General features: G+C 39.8%; 1 protein-coding gene across 10 annotated transcripts in view; it reads right to left on the reverse strand.

Moving 5' to 3' along the window:
• The window catches only part of ZHX3 (zinc fingers and homeoboxes 3), a 198,073-nt gene that overhangs the window by 38,295 nt on the left and 135,847 nt on the right, over positions 1-23,931 (reverse strand). Inside the window, exon 1 of one of the 10 annotated variants that reach the window (XM_037811732.1) lies at positions 7,071-7,105. The exons of the other annotated variants lie outside the window; for them this stretch is intronic. The gene's annotated coding sequence lies outside the window, so the exon portion shown is untranslated. Of the gene's footprint in view, positions 1-7,070; positions 7,106-23,931 lie in introns of those variants that run through there. 10 annotated transcript variants of the gene reach the window in all.

Consider the following 23,931-nt stretch of genomic DNA (forward strand, 5'->3'; position numbering starts at 1 on the left):
CATTATTCACAATTGCCAAGAACTGGAAACAATCTAAGTGTCCTTCAACAGACGAATGGATAAACAAAATGTGGTATATACGTACAATGGAATACTACGCAGCAGTAAGAAGGAATGAGGTCTTAAAACATATGACAACATGGAGGAACCCTGAAGACATAATGCTGAGTGAAATAAGCCAGACACAAAAGGAGGGATATTTTATGTTACCACTAATGTGAACTCTGTGAACAATGTAAAATAAGTGATCTTACAATGTAGAGTATAGGGGACCTAGAGACAGACAGAAGCTAGTGAAGGGGGAATGATAATCTAATGGGTACAGACATGATAATGAGGGTGAAGTTAATGGTATGGGAATGCACAGGGGTGATTATGGTTCGTTAATCAGATTATAAGTATCAGTGCTGCATTGAAGGTGAATGGGTTTGAAGGTGGTTGTTTAAAGGCATATAACCCAGAGTAGCACTACAGATATAAGTAAGTGTTAGCACGATATACTTATAAGGTATGACACTGGTACAAAGAAATAACAACAGAGTTATTTATGGAAAACCTACCCATTACACATTATAGACTATATTTAATAGGGATATCTTACCAGCACTATACTAATACTAGGGATGAATAAATAGTGGCTGATAAGAGCTCTGGGATGTTTTATGTTATGATAATTGATTAAATTGAGACTGATGATGACTGTACAACTAAGTGAAGATAATGTGAGAAACTGTTTATCTTGGGACAGAATATATGTTATGTGAAATTAGAAATACACTACTTAATAAATCAGGCCCTCGACTTGAAGCTTGCTCTTGTGAAACTTAGGGCTGTATATGGGAGGCTAAGCCTTCCTATAATTATGCCTAAAAGGCACCTCCGGAGAACCTCTTTCATTTCTCAGACGTGGCTTTTCTCTCTCTAAGCCCAACTCAGCAAATAAATTCATTAACCTCCCCCCCAACATGGGACATGACTCCCAAGGGAATGTGACGTGGGCCACCCTAAGATCCTTTCTACTTTCCTGTATGTTTGAAAAATTTCATTAAAAAATGTTTGAGGAAATGCCATCAGTATTTGTTATGGAATTTGACAGGCTGAATCTGAAATTCCTCTGGAAGGGAAAAAGTACAAAATAGCTGTAAAAGTTTTGAAACAGAACAATAAAGAGGAGATTGCTTTAACAGACATCAAAACATATTTTAAAGTTTGAAGAAATAAAACAGTGTATTATCGGTAAGATAACTGATAAATGAAAGGATCACCTAGATAGAATTTGTGTGTGTGGGATTTCTAGAATATGAAAGATGTATTATTTTTAAATCAGTTGGGAAAGACAGACAAATGACTAAGTACTAGGACAACTGAGTTTGATCCCTAACTCACATCATAAAGAACAATAATTTCCAAATAGATTTAAAAAAGAAATATAACCGGCAAATACAATATATTGGAAAAAATATAGGAGAATTTGTTTTTAATTTGTGGTGAGGAAGTTCTTCCTACACCAGATTGAAAACCTAGAAACCACAAAAGAAGAGGTTGATTGATTTGACTACATGTTACAAACCTTTGAATATGAAAAGAAACCATTAATAAGGTTTAAACACAAGTGACACAATATAAAACATATAAACAATACTTAAACTGTTTAAGAGCTCATATAAAATAAGACAAAAATATTAGAAAAAGAGGCAAAGAAATGAATGAGCAAAATACATAAGCTATTTATAAAAATCTATAAACCAGAAAAGATGTTCATCCTCACTAGCAATTAGGGAAATTAAATAAAAGATTAGATTTTCCCCCTTCCTCGCAGATTGACAAAACTCAGGACAGACCATGCAGTGTTCATACATCACTGGGGAGAGTATCAATTGGTAAAATTTTTATGAAGAACAATTTAGCAATAGGCATGAAAATTTAAAAAGGCATATTCTTTGATCTAGCAATCTCATTCTAAGAAACCACATAATCTGTGGTTTCATGTTACGAAGCACATGTTCTCAAAGATATCAGTAAGGTTGTTCATTGTGTCATTTATTAGCATGAACAATGTCCATTAGCAAGGCAGTGATAAAATTAAAAATAGTACATATATACCACGAAATGAAATGCAGACATTTAAAAAGAGGATAAAGGCTTATGTGTATTGAGGCAAATACATCTCCAAGACATAATAAAATATGTACAATTTCGTTGTGTAAAGAATAATCAATCTATGTAGACTTGTATTTGTTTAAATGTGAACAGAATTAAAAAGTCCAAAGGATAAATATCAATCCATCAAACACTAATGACTTTTTTTTAGGAGGAAGAAATCTTTTTTTTTTTTACTTTATGATTTCTATATTGTTTGAAATTGTTAACAATTATGTGTTGTTTTGTAATTTAAAAAAACTATAATGATAACAGTAAATAAAATTATTAGTGCCAGTGAGCAGTATTGCCTGCAAATCAGAGCATACACAGCAGAGGTGAGCTGCTTATTTTGAGTCAGGAGGATGTAGTGTGAAGAGAACCACTGTGTCTGCACATGGTGGGGGTAGGGGGACTTCCTGATCCCCATACAAATGAAGTGCCAAGGCTTTGTCAGAATTCAGCCCCTAAGGGGATCAATGCCTTATCACTTACAGGAATAACTCGCAGATATTGCAGGCTCAGTTCCAGACCACCCTAATAAAGTAAATACTGCAATAAAGTAAGTTGCACAAATTTTTTGGTTTCCCAGTGCATATAAAGTTATGTTTACACTTATATAATGCAATAGCACATGTCTTAAACAACAACAATGTACATACCATAGTTAAAACATGACACAAAGACACAAAGTGAGCACGTGCTGTTGGGAAAACGGTACCGATAGACTTGCTCGATGCAGGGCTGCCACAAACCTTTTAATTTGTAAAAAACACAGTATCTGTGAAACGCAATAAAGCAAAGCAAATTAAAATGAGGTATGCCGATACTTGGCAACCTTGCCAAGATGGAGGGAATCTGACCACTCAATATTTTCAAGTCATCAGTGGGTTTGACCACTTTGACAGACAAGGACCTTGACTTCCCAAAATCCTCAACGTCCCAATTTGCAGCAAAAATCTCAGGATACATGGGGTTTTGTTTGATACTTGAAAATGGCCCTAGTTATAAGCACCCTGTAAATTGCATATTTTTGTGAAGTTGCATATAATAGCTGAAAAATTAGTGAATCCTCATGTACTGGAAAAATCAAAAAGTTGTTCTGGGGCCAGATGTACCAAAAAAAAAAAAAAACTATCGGCAGGTTCTCTTGTGAAATGATGCAAATTATAAAGAATTCAGTCTGGGCCATAAGTTCTGGAACATATGAATGCCTCTTAGGCAGCTGTTTGGTATAATCAAGTAAGGCTGACAGCAGCAGTGGCTGGTACTATGAACCACTGCCATAAACTCCAAATTCAATCAATGGGTTCCATCTCAAGAGAATTCTGAAGCGTAAGATAACACCACACACAGGTGGATCAATTTGCACTGATGGCGCCACTGCTTTGCTAGAAATTAAGTAGTGATCCGTTGCCCTTGTTAAGAAACAAATTCCTCAAATCAGGATCATTCACTGAATGCTGGACAGTCACGTAACTGTCTTCAGCTGCTTTTAAAACTGAAGGAGGCTCTGGGTACTCTGTGGGAGCTATAAACATCAGAGGACTTGCTCTAAATCACCGTTCCTTTGTGCTTTCTCTATAGAAATGGGTACCAAGCACAATGTCTTCCTTTTTCATAAGGAAACAAGGGGGCTTCCCCATGCCACGATGCTTCCTTCTCAACCACGCAATAACTGAAATAAAGCATATATTCTTTTCTCTACTGTACATTCATTCCAACATCTAAAATTAAGTCAACATATCTATGCAAGAAGCCAAGATGAACTAGGTAACAAAAGTTATCTGCTTTCATTAGAAAACATTCCAATTATATAAATCACATTGAAAAAAAAATTCCATTCAAGTCTTCTTTAACAAAACAAATGTTATTTCAGTAAATGTAGGAATGACCACCTCAACTGAAGTGTCAAGAAATTATTCATGTTCCACCGTATGCCCTTTACGAGGGGATCCTAACATAGCCAAAACCTCTCACAAGCAAAAGTCCACCGACAGCAATGACAACAGATACTGAATTTTTTAATTTAACCCTGGATTCTCCAATGACAATGATTTGATAAAAGGATAGCTCACTGAATTATGAACCAATCAATGGTCAAATCCAAGTGGAGTCTGAGACGACAAAGCTTGAGAATTTCTGCATGCTTAAATAGTTTCGTCAACTAGAAAAGAAAAGGTTGGAGATTCTTATGACATCGAAATGATGAGAGAAGATTTTTCACCACTTTATATATCCAAGGTCAGAAACCAAGTAAAAGCAAGTAATGATGCATAACTTGAGCTTGTTTTGGGTACAATATTTAATAAAAGCTACAGCAGCAACCACAATTGTTCCTGTATTTCTAAGTACTATGAAATTTTACAAGTGTAGTTCTATTTTAGTACCTTTTATAATAATGAGATATCTTAAGTTTAAAGAGCAAATTTGTTTTAGTGATTTGTGACAAAGAAGGTGAGAACATAACTTGAAAACAAAATAGTAAAGTTCAAGGATCTCTGGGATATAGAGTCTATTAAGATACTTAGAGCCTCGAAAGTCCATGCTTCACTGATTTTATCCATCTTTGGTTTAAATGTATGGGATTCTTGTTTTAGTAACTTTTAAAAATAGGGTCTCCAAATATTGGTGACTACCAGGGGGAGACACTCTTTGCCTTTAAGAAGCTCATGAGAACCCAGAAGTGTTAAAGCAGCTCTCCTTCTCACCTTCAATACCTGCCAACAGCTTGGGCAACAGTTACCTGACCTATGAGTACCCCAAGTGCTCCCCACCCATTTGACATGTCTACTAGCCCAGTCCCTGGGTCTCCCCAGGTAGTAATTAACTTTGGGAAACAGGACAGGATTTCTCATACTAGTGTGGAAAGAAAAGTCAAGAACTCAACAAAGGCCACTAAAGTTTCATTAGAGCACATGGTTGACCAATAGAAAGATTGAAACCAGCCAGAAATTTAAAACTTCATCCCCCCCAAAAAATAAATAAATAAATAAATAAATAAATAAATAAAACTTCATCCCTCCTCAAGTCCCCCATTTATTCAAGTGGATTCTGCTAATTTTGGTAGATTGAAAGTGGCAAATCAGAGAAACCTAACAAGCACAAAAAATTCTACACAGGATGTTAGAATAAGTGCTATGTTCAGGGATAAATACAAGCTTCATTTGCAACCATGAGTCATGCTCATTAGATCCTAAGTCTAACAAACCAACAGTAAAAAGCCATTTTTTAGACAATCATGGAAACCTGACATGCATTAGTGTTTTAGTTTATCTATCGCTGCATAAAACCCTATGTTTGTTTGTAGACCATACTCACTCCCTGTGGCTCCTAGTTCCTTTGCTTACAGGACTTCAGGCATATGGGATGAAGGTCCACCCTCATGCAGTTTGGGCACCTGAACTAATAACATCCTCAAAGGTCCCCTTTACAAATGGGTTCACACCCACAGGACCAGGGGTCAGGACCCGAACATGCCTTTTGTGGGGGACATAATTCAATCCCCCAAAAATGATATTAAGGAATCAGTTAACATTGCTATGTGTAATAATGGTATTTTGGTTACGTTAAAAAAATTCCTAATCCGTTGGTGATTTACACTAAAGTATTTATGGGTAAAATGATTTGTTATCTAGAATTTGCTAACCAACCCCCTAAATGTTCAAGTTGGGTTTAGATAATCTGTGGTTCATCCTCAATACTTGTGTGTATACTGGAAATTTTCCTAAAAAAAGAAATAAAAACTCAGAAAAGAAAGCTTGGATCATACATAAAGCCTAAATTTATATTTTTAAAAAGTGTTTTGTTTTAAATGTTCCTCTCTTTCCTTCCTTTGGTAAACAGTGATCTTGGCCACCGACAACCAGATGCAACCACCCACCTCACCACTGCCTGAGCCAACCCTGCATAAAGCAGCAGGCTTTCTGGGAAGTTTCCATGACCCAACCAGAAACATGAATTCACTTCAGTTCCAGCGCTCAAAGTACCACACAGTTTGCAAAGCACTTTCATATCTCTTTTTCCACCCCGCACAGCCTTCTGGGTTGATTATTATTACCCCTTCCCCCATCTCAGCATTGAAGATCTATTAGGCAAGAAAGGAGATGTGATATGACCAAAGCCAGGCAGCAGATTTGTGGCACTCAAAATCTTATCTTCGTTTTTAGACGGTACTCACTCCCAATGTCAACAGAACAAAAACCCACGACCTCTAATTATTTTTACATTTCCTTCTTACAGAGGGCTTAAAGATTTTACATGCTGAATTATTCCAGTTTTTTTCCAATTAAGAACACTTGACAGGACTATCATGATCCTTAATATTCATAACATTTTTATGCTTTCAGAGGACGGGATGTATTATTTACTCTTAAGTATGAACAGAGAACTCTCTTCAGTGGGGCTAAGTGATTAGACCAAGGATAGTCAGTAGGAATCTATAACAAAAAGAACACAAGGGGAACCGTCCCTCCTCAGGAATGTGTGTGGTGGGTAGGACCTTGGCAGTCCAGCGGATCTGCCGGTTAGAATAGTCAGATTGCTGCTGAAGACAAAGAGAGGAGTTAAAGAGAATGCAAGTCTATTTCCAACCGGAATCCTCAATTGTCAAAGCAATATCAAGCCCAGAGCTGGCCTAGTTTTGCCCTCTGGATACTTAAAGACCACCATACTTTCTGCATTTAGTAAATACCATTCAGCTGAAGCTTCAGGGTCAGAGCTCTCCACTTGATTTTCCCCTTCAACAATTCTTGTTTCTGTCTAGCCACCAACAGAAATAGCCTGCTCCAGTCAGATGTTAGCACCTCTAAAACGAACACTAATTTATTCTTTCTAAAGCTCAAAAAGGTGACTATGATATAAACACAGATCTCTCAGAATAAAAAGGACTTTAGAGACCACATATTTCAACCACCCATAGCATGACTCACCTCAAAAGTACAACTATCAGGTGGTTAGAACGGCCAACGCATGAACATCAGGGACAGAAAGTTCAGCACCTATCGAGGCTACACATTCCATCTCTGGAAAGATATCATAAATGATTCCCTGTGTAAGCAAAAAAAAACAAAGCAAAACGAGAGAAAACTCCCTTATAGGTTTTACTCACTAAATTTAATCGTTTTCACTGAAAAACAGTTGAGGACTTACCATGTGCCGAGTACTATGCTAGTCACTGGGGATACAAAGATTTTTGAAAAGATGTCATCCCTATACTCAGAAGCTCATAGTCTATTGTGGTCTTAGGCTATTCATCAGTACTCCAGGGCTCTGTCTCCTTCTGGGCACACTGGATTTCCCTGTATACCTAATGTTAGGGGTAAACAACAAAATGGGAACAGCTGGCAATGTTTCAGATTATGGCTGCTCCGTTGGCATGGGTCCTAAAAGAAGAACAATAGCTGACCCACATGGTACACCTAGCATAAGCGAGAAATGACCTTTGTTGTTTTAAGCCACTGAGATTTTTTAGTTGCTTATTACTGCTGCATAACCCAGCCTACCCTGACTGAAACACAGTCTAAGGGGAACCAGACAAACAAATCAACAAAAAGCAAATAATAAGCTGAGTACTCTGATGGAGGTATGCACAAGGTTCGGTAAGGAACATGGGACAGACTTACCACCTACCTAAGTGTTCTTGGAGGCTTGGAAAAGGCCTCACAAAGGAGAGAGCATTTGAATTGGGGCTTGAAGGACGAGTAGAAAACTGTCAAGTAGACAAGATATGAAAAAGGGTGTTCTAGACAGAGGGAACATTTTACGCAAAGCCATAGAGGGAAAAGAAAACATGGTTATGTGTAGAGAATTACACAGCTCAGTTTTATGGCCATATGAAGCTGAAGATGGTGGGCTTACTGTGAAGCTAATGAAGCTGAAGCTTCAGGGATCTTCACTTGCACAGAGACCTTCTAGGCCTGTACCTAACTTTATATTTTTATAGTTTTATATTTGTAATTTTTTCTTAGGGGATCTCCTACCCCCAAGTCAGATCCCATAAAACCTGGATCTACTTTTGGTGGGAGGAAGGGGAATAAGATGATTCTAAGTCTATGGGAAAGATATGTCATCTTCCACATGACAATTTTTTCAACATTTGTAAATCATGTTCCCTAAGAATTATCTTTCCCAGGTCATTTGTCCTTAGTTCCTGCAACCACTGTGCTTCATGTGATGGCTTGGAGTCTGCACATCATCCTCATCCTTCTCTTCTCTTCATGTGCTCTTATTTGGCTACAGTTCTCTCAAATGTAGCACCTAAATCTAAATACAATTCTGCAGATATGGTCTGACTATATTTATCATCTTATTTAAAGGAGTTTCTAATGTCATACTTAATCCTTCCATAAACGTTGCTACCCAAATGATGCCAGATTATTCTCACTGTGAAATTCCCCAGAAAAATATGAACCAGTGCTCTTGGACTTCATTTGCATCACCAGTACCAAAATACAACACCTGTTTGTTCCAATTTAGGTTTGGTAGACTTTGAGGAACAAGTTTGGTAGATTAAAAAAAGACAGTTAATTTATTTAACAAATGTTTACTAAGTGCCTACCTGGCGCTAGGCACTGTTCTGGGTGCTGGAATACGGGGGTTGGTGGTGGCAGGGGGAGACAAATATCTCTGTCTTCTTGGAGTTTACATTCTGGTTTGGGGGGACAGATAAGAAACAAAATAAGTAAATAAATGAAATAGTATGTTAGAGAGTAGTTAAATACAGTGGAAAAAACTTAAAGCAGGAAAGGGGACAGGGAGTGTGGTGGATGTGAGGTTGCAATTAAAATATGGTGGTCAGGGGAGGCCTCGGTGAGAATACAACACTAGAGCACAGACTTGGATCTTGGAGAGATCTGGATACATGGGGAAGAGCATTCCAGGCAGAGGCACATCAGCAGGTGCAAAGACATTGAGGTAAACATGCGTGGCATATTCAAAGAATAGCCAGGAGGACAGGACAGCAGGGTGGAGGTAGTCGAGAGAGAGCAGTAGGAGACGAAGTCAAAGAGGTGCTAGGGTAAACTGTGTAGGGTTATTCTCATGATTTGGGTTTCCATTCTGAGATGGGATGCACCAGTGAAAGGCTTTGAGCAGAGGAGTGACATGAACTGACATTCCTACAGATGGCTCTTGTTGCTTTGCTGAGGAGACACTGGAGGACAAACAAGTGGAGAAGCAGGGAAACCTAATCGGGTGGTTATGGCAGCAATTCAGGCAGCAGCTGACAGTGACTGGGACCAGGGTGGCGGAGATGGAGGTAGTGAGAAGTGGCTGGATTCTGGATACATTTTGAAAGTAGAGCTGGCAAGATTTCCTGAAGGACTGGATGTAGAGTGTGAACACCGTATCCATAGGAATGAAGGATGACTCAAAGATTTTTTACCATCAACCAAGATAGTCTGAAGCTGGTGAGCCCAGTGCAAAAAGCAAAAGCAACTCTGTATTGGTAAGACTTGGAAAGTCCCTTACTAGGAGAAAACTGGATTGAGCTGTTTGGTCACAAGTGTTTCAGGGAATTAATGGGTCAGACTGCTAATGAGCAGGGAGGCTGTGCAATACCAGTGTTCCCAATGAAAAGGCTCTGGTCTTTGCCAAAATCTGCTCAAACCCACAGAGACTACAAAAAGCTGGGGGGGGGGGGGCAGGGTTGCAGGTTGTGGGAGGAAGCTGGGAGCAAACCTGGGATACCGTTAAGAGATGACTATGTCAGAACCTGCACCCTTGGAGGTTGTGGGACACCTTCCTCCAAATGCAAATGTATTATTTAAAAATGTACTTGCATCCTAAATTTTGTTCTACATACAAAAATAAATTACTTTATTAAATTTACAACTAAAAATTAAAAAAATCTATATAAATGGCTTGTTCTGGATGTGGTTTTACTGCTGAAATGACATAGGCACTTCACCTTCAGCTACATATAACACCTACAACTAAATGTAACACGTCTGCCTCCAACTTAAGGCCATAGATCTAAAATACCTGAGAAACATCCAGTATGGAGGGAATGAGACAATATATCCAGTCCAAACTCTTTCCCAGTTGAAAAAACCCTATAGCAACCCGATTTCCAGTCTCTTGTCTATCCCCATGGCCTGGGAGCTCATTATCACTTATGACAATTGATTACAAAATTCCTTTCTTAGTTGAACCTGGTTTCCTGATTTCAGATCTGCCTTTTGAACAGATGCAGGGCCAGTCAACTATCTTTACTACATGATGAATCAACTCTTTTTTTCTACAAATATACAGATCAGTATTTTATCTCTCAGTATTCACTTCTGCAGTGTAAGCATCACAGATTCAATCAAACTCTCTCCAGTGGGCTGCTCTCTTTGAATACATTCTAAGTTGTCCACGTCTCTCTCAAAATTTGGCAATTAGAACTGAGCAAATCATTTAATATGTGGCCCAACCAGAAGAGAATTAAATGGAGAGAATGTTTTCATCATTTTACTACCATTATTAATACTACCAGAAATCTATCTAGATAAAAGTTCTGTTTTCTTTTTCCGCACACAGAAAAAGAATTTGAGATCCAGAGAGGTGAAGTGACCCGGTTGGACCACGAAATACTGCTAGAATTTGGCAGGACTGGGATTCTTTCATCAAAGGTCATTTGGGTACACATTTCCAGACACTCATTTACAATTCTGATCAAGGAGTTCTGGGCTTTCTTCCCCCTTTGCCTCTTTGAATTATACTTTCTCTTCTTAAGGAGGGTGTGCTTCTACTTCTTGTTCTTTATTTTACCCGTGCCACATGGGGATGGGAACTTGGTGGCCAATGAGACTCTTGTAGACTCCAGACAGCCTCCAGTGAGGTCAATAGGCAGCTACAACAGCTCCACTGCCTTGGTGCCTTCTCTGTACACCCTCAGTGTCCCCCAACTCCACCCAAAATAGTCCTCTATCATAGCACCCTAATTGCTTCTGTGCCGGTTTGAGTGTATTGTGTCCCCCAAATGCCATTATCTTTGTAGTCTTGTGTGGGGCAGAAGTTTTGGTGCTGGTTAGATTTGCTTGGAGTGTGCCCCACCCAGCTGTGGGAGATAATTTTGATGAGATGTTCCCATGGAGGTGTGGCCCCACCCATTCGGGGTGGGCCTTGATTGGTGGAGCTATATAAATGAGCTGACTCAAAGAGAGAAAAGAGAGTGCAGCTGGGAGTGATGTTTTGAAGAGAAGCAAGCTTGCTAGAAAGGAATGTCCTGGGAGAAAGCCGTTTTGAGGCCGGAGCTTTGGAGCAGATGCCAGCTGCCTTCCTAGCTAGCAGAGGTTTTCCAGACTCCATTGGCCATCCTCCGGTGAAAGTACCCGATTGCTGAGGTGTTACCTTGGATGCTTTGTGGCCTTAAGACTGTAACTGTGTAGTGAAATAAACCCCCATTTTATAAAAGCCTATCCATCTCTGGTGTTTTGCATTCTGCAGCATTAGCAAACTAGGACAGCTTACTTCATTACATTTATCAACATTTATTACCAGACCTTTACTGTTTTTTTGTTGTTGTTTTTTTTTCCTGCTTACTGTCTCACCCCAGCTAGACTTCAAGCTCTGTTAGGTCAAGACCTAAATCTACTGTATCCCCAGCATCTGGCACAGTGCCTGACTTTACTAAGATTTTCAGTAAAGAATGGATGAATAAATGGGAGCTGAGTGGAGGTTAAAAACTCTAACATCAGTCAGGCTGGGTTTATGTTCCAGAGCTCTACTTTTAGGGACTGTGTATTCCTGAACAAACAACTTAATTCCTTATAAGTTTCTGCATAAGTAAAATAGAAATAATAATGCCTACCTCACAAAGCTGACATGATATTCAGTGAATTAGAAAGGAATGTTTAAAAGAATTTAGTGTGCTGCCTGGCACATAGTAAGCACTCAACAAATCATCGTTACTGCAGCTACTGCTGCTGCTCTAATTGCTGTCACCTTCTACTCAGAGGCCAGTCACTGGAGAATGGCTACTAACTGTAACAGCTAAAGGTACATCAGCTTTTTTATCCTGCCTTCTTTTTTTTGTTTTTAAGCTTTCACAATCCTATGATGCTATAGAGCAGCAGAAGTCACAGGGGTCAGCAGTTTGCCTTCACCTTTTACTCTTCTCATCAAATTATCTTCCTCTCAAACTCACTCAAGTCCTTTCTGATGTCCTCTTGGTTCCTCTAATTTTAAGTGAATTCAACAGGTCAAATTTCAAATTTATTTCACTTTCAAAAAGGGAAGGACGCTCTTAAACCTTTCCTCCTTACTCTCTGTTGGAAAAGCTGCAGGTCCCTCATCCACAGTAGGGCACTGCCCTGGCCTGATCCTAATGGGGTTGCAGGCACCCAAGGCCCAGATCCCCAGAACAGCGTGGGACTTTTGTTCCACCCCAGTTCTCCCAGGACAGTTTTCATAACGTTAAACTTCATGAACAATGTTTTGAATGCTGTTAGTACTTCATCAGGAAGTTATTAGTTTCCCTTGACAGGTAAGATTAAATAACATTCATTGGGTTTATCAGCCTTATAACTTAGAGCAAGAATATTTTTATGCAAACATACTTCCAACTTTATGATGCCCAACTAACAGGACCAACTACATTTGATCAACAAAGTTCTATATTTTACCACATCTTTTCAGAATCACAATAATTGTCACATTATTATACTGAAGGGCAGCAGAACATAGGTGTTGATTGCCAAGTGGGAGATGCACTGGGGGGTTTCTTGAGGGGCTTGGCTCTGTTTTTGGAGGAACCTTAGAATCCCGATGTGACCAAGTGAGTAGGAACAAGACTAAGCCTCGGCACCTGAGCCTTATCTGGACTACAAAGCAGTAAAGTTAATCACAAGTTATGAAAGTAACAGTGGCTGCAATTATGGAAAATATAAAATTCAAACAACTATTCACTACCATGTTCAGGCATGAAGAATACATATTCTCCTATTCTCATCTCAACCCTCTTCCGACAACACTTAAATGCACACAGGCAAGCATGTGTGGGTGAGTGTGCAAGCACACACACACACTTACCAGTTATAGTCTCAGGAGAGTGTTTGGGGAGATTTAACTTCTATTGCAAACTAGGCATATTTATTTCCTTTCCATGAGATTTAAGGAGGTGCCTAAATCAAAAATTTATAAGAACTGCTCATGATGCCATATATTGAGAACTGATGTGATATGCCTGCCATTATAAATTTGGTGAAAGTTATATTTGTTTACCTATTTTTAAACAAAAGGGCTGCTTTGATATTACTACAGGTATCAGGGTTGTTACTGTCTCTATGATAATCCTGAACAATAAAATTTTCTCTGACTTTACTCAAAATGTCACTTAACTCTCAGAAGAATAAAAACCATCCCCTGAATTGTCCATCTCCCCACTCATTTCCCCATTCCCCAAACAGACAGTCCGCCACATCCCACTTTTTCAGCTTCCTGCCCAGTCAGTCTTTGGCATACTGTAGGCTCTCTTCCCTCCTCCCATTCTGCCCAAACCACTTGCACCAAGGTCACCACCAGTCAAGTGGCTCTTTCCAACTCCTTAGCAGTTTTCCTTTGTCTCAAAGCCATTCAGGACCCAAAAGAGGTTAAGACCCATGCCTCTCTACACAGTCTCCAGAAGGGAACAAACTCACCTATACCCAGGACTTGGCAATCTCCTGTACCCAAGTGACTTCCAAATCACCCTTCCAAGCCCTGACCTCTCTGCAAAGCCCCAAATCCATCACTTCAGTTGCCAGTGGTCCTGTAGTTTAAAAAACTATGCAAATAGTTTCTGCCTCCTTCCTACCTCTGCACTTACCCTTCAAAACAAAACAAAGAAAACCTCACCATGGAGACTCGGGCAAGATGGCAGCATAGAGAAGAGTGGAAGCTAAGTAGTCCCCCCTGGAACAACTACAAAAAACCAGAAACAACTAGTAAATAATCCAGAATAACTGCGGGGGGACAAACAAGACCATCCACTCATCATACACCAACCTAAATTGGGAGGAATGCCCAAGAACACAGCATAAAATCTGTAAGTAAAACCCGCGGAACCAGGTCAGGAGACCCCCTTCCCCATAGCCCGAGCTGCAAAGCCTCGTGGTGCCAGAGAGAAGCTCTCTCCCAGCAAGTGAATATAGCTCAGCTGAGCTCCAACTGGGGTTTTAAGTAGTGAGTGTGAACTGCCCACTACAGGTACGCATCCCCCAAAAAACAGACAGAGGCTTTGGGTGACGACTGACCTGGGAGAGCCAGAGGGTCGCCTTGGACTGGGTCTGAAGGGGACTATCTGTTTCTTTTTTGGCTCAGTGGAGAAAGCCCCAGCCATTTTCAGTTTCCAGGGCTGTGACTCAGGGAAGGGTGGAGACACCACAAGCAGAGAGAGAGACCATTGAAATGCTAATGACCTCCACCTGAGGGGTCTGTCTTCCTAGGAGGAAAGGGGTGGGGCCCTTTCCATTCAGAACCAGACCCCAGAGCCTGGGGGAACACGGCCATACCTCCTCACACCAGTCAAAAATTATAGGTTAACAGGCATCACCTGCTGGGCAGAAAAGCACAGTGACCCGAGGCATCAAAGGGTGGAGCAGTTTTCTAAGACAGACCCGCAGGGAAACCAGATACTGAATATTTCTTCCCTCTGGGACCTGAGCCTGTCCTGGTCTGGGAAAACCTGATTTGGATAACCAAGGAAACCATGCCTAGACAACAGAAAATTACAACCTACACTAAGAAAAACAAAGTTATGGCCCAGTCAAAGGAACAAACGTACACTTCAACTGAGACACAGGAATTTAAACAACTAATGCTAAATAAATTCAAAAAGTTTAGAGAAGATATTGCAAAAGAGATAGAGGCTGTAACGGAAGCACTGGGCATGTATACGGCAGAAATCAAAAGTTCAAAAAAGCAACTAGCAGAATCTATGGAAATGAAAGGCACAACACAAGACATGAAAGACACAATGGAAACATACAACAGCAGATCTCAAGAGGCAGAAGAAAACACTCAGGAACTGGAGAACAAAACACCTGAAAGCCTATACGCAAAGGAGCAGATGGAGGAAAGAATGAAAAAATATGAGCAACGTCTCTGGGAACTCAAGGATGAAACAAAGTACAATAATGTACGTATCATTGGTGTCCCAGAAGGAGAAGAGAAGGGAAAGGGGGCAGAAGCAATAATAGAGGAAATAATTAATGAAAATTTCCCATCTCTTGTGAAAGACGTAAAATTACAGATCCAAGAAGCGCAGCATACTCCAAACAGAAGAGATATGAATAGGCCTACGCCAAGACACTTAATAATCAGATTATCAAATGTCAAAGACAAAGAGAGAATCCTGAAAGCAGCAAGAGAAAAGTGATCCACTACATACAAAGGAAGCTTAATAAGACTATGTGCGGATCTCTCAGCAGAAACCATGGAGGCAAGAAGGAAGTGGTGTGATATATTTAAGATACTGAAAAAGAAAAACCGCCAGCCAAGAATCCTGTATCCAGCAAAGCTGTCCTTCAAATATGAGGGAGAGCTCAAAATATTTTCTGACAAACAGACAATGAGAGACTTTGTGAACAAGACACCTGCCCTACAGGAAATACTAAAGGGAGCACTACAGGGTGATGGAAGACAGGAGTGTGTGGTTTGGAACACAATTTTGGGAGATGGTAGCACAACAATGTAAGTACACTGAACAAAGGTAACTATGAATATGGTTGAGAGAGGAAGGTGGGGAGCATGTGAGACACCACAAGAAAGGAGGAAAGATAAAGACTGGGACTGTGTAACTTGGTGAAATCTAGAGTATTCAACAATTGTGATAAAATGTACAAATATGTTCTTTTACAAGGGTGAACAAGCAAATGTCAACCTTGCAAGGTGTTAAAAATGGGGAGGCATTGGGGGAGGGATGCAATCAGCATAAACTAGAGACTGTAACTAATAGAATCATTGTATTATGCTTCCTTTAATGTAACAAAGGTGATATACCAAGGTGAATGCAGATAAGAGGGGGAGATAGGGGAGGCATGTTAGACACTTGATATTGGTGGTATTGTCTGATTCTTTATTCTACTTTGATTTAAGGTTATTTTTCCTTTTGCTGCTTCCTAGCTGTCATTTTCTTTTTTTCCTCTTTCTTTTGCCTCTCTACCTTCTTTGATTCTCCCTCCTGCCTTGTGGAAGAAATGTAGAATCTCTTATATAGATAGTGGTGAAGGTGGTGAACACATAAATGTATGACCATGCAGAAAACCATCAATTATTTACTTGGGATGGAATGTATGGTGAGTGAACAAAACCATATTTTAAAAAAATGGGTTGATGACAAAACCTCGAGGGCAATATACTGAGTGAAATAAGCCAGACACATTAGGACAATTATTGCAGGGTCTCACTGATAGGAACTAATTATAATATGTAAACTCATAGACATGAAATATAAGGTACCAAGATATAGGACGAGGCTTAAGAATGGGGAGTGGTTGCTTAGTATGAGCAGAATGTTCAATTAGGATGAACTTAAATGTTTGGAAATGAACAGGGGTGTTGGTAGCAAGATGTGAGAATAACTAACAACGCCGAATGGTGTGTGAATGAGGTGGAAAGGGGAAGCTCAGAGTCATACATGTCACCAGAAAGAAAGTTGGAGGTCAAAAGATGGGAATGTATAAAACTGAATCCTGAGGCGGGGCAAGATGGAAGACTGGTGAGCTGTATGTTTTAGTTACTCCTCCAGGAAAGTAGGTAGAAAGCCAGGAACTGCGTGGACTGGACACCACAGAGCAATCTGTCTTTGGGCATACTTCATACAACACTCATGAAAATGTCGAACTGCTGAGATCAGCGAAATCTGTAAGTTTTTGCGGCCAGGGGACCCGCGCCCCTCCCTGCCAGGCTCAGTCCCGTGGGAGGAGGGGCTGTCAGCTCCGGGAAGGAGAAGGGAGAACTGCAGTGGCTGCTCTTATCGGAAACTCATTCTACTGATCCAGACTCCAACCATAGATAGACAGAGATCAGACACCAGAGAATCTGTGAGCAGCCAGCCCAGCAGAGAGGAGACAGGAATAGAAAAAAAAAAACAACACGAAAAACTCCAAAATAAAAGCAGAGGATTTTTAGAGTTCTGGTGAACACAGAAAGGGGAAGGGCAGAGCTCAGGCCCTAAGGCGCATATGCAAATCCCGAAGAAAAGCCGATCTGTCTGCCCTGTGGACCTTTCCTTAATGGCCCTGGTTGCTTTGTCTCTTAGCATTTCAATAACCCATTAGATCTCTGAGGAGGACCCTTTTTTTTTTTTTTTTAATCCTTTTTTCTTTTTCTAAAACAATTACTCTAAGAAGCCCAATACAGAAAGCTTCAAAGACTTTCAATTTGGGCACGTCAAGTCAAGAGCAGAACTAAGAGAGCTCTGAGACAAAAGGCAATAATTCAGTGGCTGAGAAAATTCACTAAACACCACAACTTCCCAAGAAAACGGGGGTGTCCGCTCACAGCCACCATCCTGGTGGACAGGAAACACTCCTGCCCATCGCCAGCCCCATAGCCCAGAGCTGCCCCAGACAACCCAGTGTGATGGAAGGGCTTCAAATAACAGGCACACACCACAAAACTGGGCGTGGACATTAGCCTTCCCTGCAACCTCAGCTGATTGTCCCAGAGTTGGGAAGGTGGAGCAGTGTGAATTCACAAAGCCCCATTCAGCCATCATTTGAGCAGACTGGGAGCCTCCCTACACAGCCCAGCAGCCCAGAACTGCCCTGGGGGGACGGCACTCACCTGTGACATAGCACAGTCATCCCTCAACAGAGGACCCGGGGTGCACAGCCTGGAAGAGGGGCCCACTTGCAAGTCTCAGGAGCCATACACCAATACCAAGGACTTGTGGGTCAGTGGCAGAGACAAACTGTGGCAGGACTGAACAGAAGGATTAGACTATTGCAGCAGCTTTAAAACTCTAGGATCACCAGGGAGATTTGATTGTTAGGGCCACCCCCCCTCCCCGACTGCCCAGAAACACGCCCCACATACAGGGCAGGCAACACCAACTACACACGCAAGCTTGGTACACCAATTGGGCCCCACAAGACTCACTCCCCCACTCACCAAAAAGGCTAAGCAGGGGAGAACTGGCTTGTGGAGAACAGGTGGCTCGTGGACGCCACCTGCTGGTTAGTTAGAGAAAGTGTACTCCACGAAGCTGTAGATCTGATAAATTAGAGATAAGGACTTCAATAGGTCTACAAACCCTAAAAGAACCCTATCAAGTTCAGCAAATGCCACGAGGCCAAAAACAACAGAAAATTATAAAGCATATGAAAAAACCAGACGATATGGATAACCCAAGCCCAAGCACCCAAATCAAAAGACCAGAAGAGACACAGCACCTAGAGCAGCTACTCAAAGAACTAAAGATGAACAATGAGACCATAGTACGGGATATGAAGGAAATCAAGGAGACTCTAGAAGAGCATAAAGAAGACATTGCAAGACTAAATAAAAAAAATGGATGATCTTATGGAAATTAAAGAAACTGTTGACCAAATTAAAAAGATTCTGGACACTCATAGTACAAGACTAGAGGAAGTTGAACAACGAATCAGTGACCTCGAAGATGACAGAATGGAAAATGAAAGCATAAAAGAAAGAATGGGGAAAAAAATTGAAAAAATCGAAATGGACCTCAGGGATATGATAGATAATATGAAACGTCCAAATATAAGACTCATTGGTGTCCCAGAAGGGGAAGAAAAGGGTAAAGGTCTAGGAAGAGTATTCAAAGAAATTGTTGGGGAAAACTTCCCAAATCTTCTAAACAACATAAATACACAAATCATAAATGCTCAGCGAACTCCAAATAGAATAAATCCAAATAAACCCACTCCAAGACATATACTGATCACACTGTCAAACACAGAAGAGAAGGAGCAAGTTCTGAAAGCAGCAAGAGAAAAGCAATTCACCACATACAAAGGAAACAGCATAAGACTAAGTAGTGACTACTCAGCAGCCACCATGGAGGCGAGAAGGCAGTGGCACGATATATTTAAAATTCTGAGTGAGAAAAATTTCCAGCCAAGAATACTTTATCCAGCAAAGCTCTCCTTCAAATTTGAGGGAGAGCTTAAATTTTTCACAGACAAACAAATGCTGAGAGAATTTGCAAACAAGAGACCTGCCCTACTGGAGATACTAAAGGGAGCCCTACAGACAGAGAAACAAAGAAAGGACAGAGAGACCTGGAGAAAGGTTCAGTACTAAAGAGATTCGGTATGGGTACAATAAAGGATATTAATAGAGAGAGGGGAAAAATATGGCAAACATAAACCAAAGGATAAGATGGCTGATTCAAGAAATGCCTTCATGGTTATAACGTTGAATGTAAATGGATTAAACTCCCCAATTAAAAGATATAGATTCGCAGAATGGATCAAAAAAATGAACCATCAATATGTTGCATACAAGAGACTCATCTTAGACATAGGGACACAAAGAAACTGAAAGTGAAAGGATGGAAAAAAATATTTCATGCAAGCTACAGCCAAAAGAAAGCAGGTGTAGCAATATTAATCTCAGATAAAATAGACTTCAAATGCAGGGATGTTTTGAGAGACAAAGAAGGCCACTACATACTAATAAAAGGGGCAATTCAGCAAGAAGAAATAACAATCGTAAATGCCTATGCACCCAATCAAGGTGCCACAAAATACATGAGAGAAACACTGGCAAAACTAAAGGAAGCAATTAATGTTTCCACAATAATTGTGGGAGACTTCAACACATCACTCTCTCCTATAGATAGATCAACCAGACAGAAGACCAATAAGGAAATTGAAAACCTAAACAATCTGATAAATGAATTAGATTTAACAGACATATAAAGGACATTACATCCCAAATCACCAGGATACACATACTTTTCTAGTGCTCATGGAACTTTCTCCAGAATAGATCATATGCTGGGACATAAAACAAGCCTCAATAAATTTAAAAAGATTGAAATTATTCAAAGCACATTCTCTGACCACAATGGAATACAATTAGAAGTCAATAACCATCAGAGACTTAGAAAATTCACAAATACCTGGAGGTTAAACAACACACTCCTAAACAATCAGTGGGTTAAAGAAGAAATAGCAAGAGAAATTGCTAAATATATAGAGACGAACGAAAATGAGAACACAACATACCAAAACCTATGGGATGCAGCAAAAGCAGTGCTAAGGGGGAAATTTATAGCACTAAACGCATATATTAAAAAGGAAGAAAGAGCCAAAATCAAAGAACTAATGGATCAACTGAAGAAGCTAGAAAATGAACAGCAAACCAATCCTAAACCAAGTACAAGAAAAGAAATAACAAGGATTAAAGCAGAAATAAATGACATAGAGAACAAAAAAACAATAGAAAGGATAAATATCACCAAAAGTTGGTTCTTTGAGAAGATCAACAAGATTGACAAGCCCCTAGCTAGACTGACAAAATCAAAAAGAGAGAAGACCCATATAAACAAAATAATGAATGAAAAAGGTGACATAACTGCAGATCCTGAAGAAATTAAAAAAATTATAAGAGGATATTATGAACAACTGTATGGCAATAAACTGGACAATGTAGAAGAAATGGACAATTTCCTGGAAACATATGAACAACCTAGACTGACCAGAGAAGAAATAGAAGACCTCAACCAACCCATCACAAGCAAAGAGATCCAATCAGTCATCAAAAATCTTCCCACAAATAAATGCCCAGGGCCAGATGGCTTCACAGGGGAATTCTACCAAACTTTCCAGAAAGAACTGACACCAATCTTACTCAAACTCTTTCAAAACATTGAAGAAAATGGAACACTACCTAACTCATTTTATGAAGCTAACATCAATCTAATACCAAAACCAGGCAAAGATGCTACAAAAAAGGAAAACTACCGGCCCATCTCCCTAATGAATATAGATGCAAAAATCCTCAACAAAATACTTGCAATTCGAATCCAAAGACACATTAAAAAAATCATACACCATGACCAAGTGGGGTTCATTCCAGGCATGCAAGGATGGTTCAACATAAGAAAAACAATCAATGTATTACAACACATTAAAAACTCGAAAGGGAAAAATCAATTGATCATCTCAATAGATGCTGAAAAAGCATTTGACAAAATCCAACATCCGTTTTTGATAAAAACACTTCAAAAGGTAGGAATTGAAGGAAACTTCCTCAACATGATAAAGAGCATATATGAAAAACCCACAGCCAGCATAGTACTCAATGGTGAGAGACTGAAAGCCTTCCCTCTAAGATCAGGAACAAGACAAGGATGCCCGCTGTCACCACTGTTATTCAACATTGTGCTGGAAGTGTTAGCCAGGGCAATCCGGCAAGACAAAGAAATAAAAGGCATCCAAATTGGAAAAGAAGAAGTAAAACTGTCATTGTTTGCAGATGATATGATCTTATATCTAGAAAACCCTGAGAAATCGACGATACAGCTACTAGAGCTAATAAACAAATTTAGCAAAGTAGCGGGATACAAGATTAATGCACATAAGTCAGTAATGTTTCTATATGCTAGAAATGAACAAACTGAAGAGACACTCAAGAAAAAGATACCATTTTCAATAGCAACTAAAAAAATCAAGTACCTAGGAATCAACTTAACCAAAGATGTAAAAGACCTATACAAAGAAAACTACATAACTCTACTAAAAGAAATAGAAGGGGACCTTAAAAGATGGAAAAATATTCCATGTTCATGGATAGGAAGGCTAAATGTCATTAAGATGTCAATTCTACCCAAACTCATCTACAGATTCAATGCAATCCCAATCAAAATTCCAACAACCTACTTTGCAGACTTGGAAAAGCTAGTTACCAAATTTATTTGGAAAGGGAAGATGCCTCGAATTGCTAAAGACACTCTAAAAAAGAAAAACGAAGTGGGAGGACTTACACTCCCTGACTTTGAAGCTTATTATAAAGCCACAGTTGCCAAAACAGCATGGTACTGGCACAAAGATAGACATATAGATCAATGGAATCGAATTGAGAATTCAGAGATAGACCCTCAGATCTATGGCCGACTGATCTTTGATAAGGCCCCCAAAGTCACTGAACTGAGCCATAATGGTCTTTTCAACAAATGGGGCTGGGAGAGTTGGATATCCATATCCAAAAGAATGAAAGGGGACCCCTACCTCACCCCCTACACAAAAATTAACTCAAAATGGACCAAAGATCTCAATATAAAAGAAAGTACCATAAAACTCCTAGAAGATAATGTAGGAAAACATCTTCAAGACCTTGTATTAGGCGGCCACTTCCTAGACTTTACACCAAAAGCACAAGCAACAAAAGAGAAAATAGATAAATGGGAACTCCTCAAGCTTAGAAGTTTCTGCACCTCAAAGGAATTTGTCAAAAAGGTAAAGAGGCAGCCAACTCAATGGGAAAAAATTTTTGGAAACCATGTATCTGACAAAAGACTGATATCTTGCATATACAAAGAAATCCTACAACTCAATGACAATAGTACAGACAGCCCAATTATAAAATGGGCAAAAGATATGAAAAGACAGTTCTCTGAAGAGGAAATACAAATGGCCAAGAAACACATGAAAAAATGTTCAGCTTCACTAGCTATTAGAGAGATGCAAATTAAAACCACAATGAGATACCATCTAACACCGGTTAGAATGGCTGCCATTAAACAAACAGGAAACTACAAATGCTGGAGGGGATGTGGAGAAATTGGAACTCTTATTCACTGTTGGTGGGACTGTATAATGGTTCAGCCACTCTGGAAGTCAGTCTGGCAGTTCCTTAGAAAACTAGATATAGAGCTACCATTCGATCCGGCGATTGCACTTCTCAGTATATACCCGGAAGATCGGAAAGCAGTGACACGAACAGATATCTGCACGCCAATGTTCATAGCAGCATTATTCACAATTGCCAAGAGATGGAAACAACCCAAATGTCCTTCAACAGATGAGTGGATAAATAAAATGTGGTATATACACACGATGGAATACTACGCGTCAGTAAGAAGGAACGATCTCGTGAAACATATGACAACATGGATGAACCTTGAAGACATAATGCTGAGTGAAATAAGCCAGGCACAAAAAGAGAAATATTATATGCTACCACTAATGTAAACTTTCAAAAATGTAAAACAAATGGTTTATAATGTAGAATGTAGGGGAACTAGCAGTAGAGAGTAATTAAGGAAGGGGGAACAATAATCCAAGAAGAACAGATAAGCTTTTTAACGTTCTGGGGATGCCCAGAAATGACTGTGGTCTGTTAATTTCTGATGGATATAGTAGGAACAAGTTCACAGAAAGGTTGCTATATTAGGTAACTTTCTTGGGGTAAAGTAGGAACATGTTGGAAGTTAAGCAGTTATCTTAGGTTAGTTGTCTTTTTCTTACTCCCTTGTTATGGTCTCTTTGAAATGTTCTTTTATTGTATGTTTGTTTTCTTTTTAACTTTTTTTTTCATACAGTTGATTTAAAAAAGAAGGGAAAGTTAAAAAAAAAAAAAGAAAGAAAGAAAGAAAAACAAGGAAAAAAAAATGATGTAGTGCCCCCTTGAGGAGCCTGTGGAGAATGCAGGGGTATTCGCCTACCCCACCTCCATGGTTGCTAAACATGACCACAGACATAGGGGACTGGTGGTTTGATGGGTTGAGCCCTCTACCATAAGTTTTACCCTTGGGAAGACGGTTGCTGCAAAGGAGAGGCTAGGCCTCCCTATATTTGTGCCTAAGAGTCTCCTCCTGAATGCCTCTTTGTTGCTCAGATGTGGCCCTCTCTC

This window comes from Choloepus didactylus, chromosome 19, assembly GCF_015220235.1.
Source record: "Choloepus didactylus isolate mChoDid1 chromosome 19, mChoDid1.pri, whole genome shotgun sequence".
Taxonomy (NCBI): domain Eukaryota; kingdom Metazoa; phylum Chordata; class Mammalia; order Pilosa; family Megalonychidae; genus Choloepus; species Choloepus didactylus.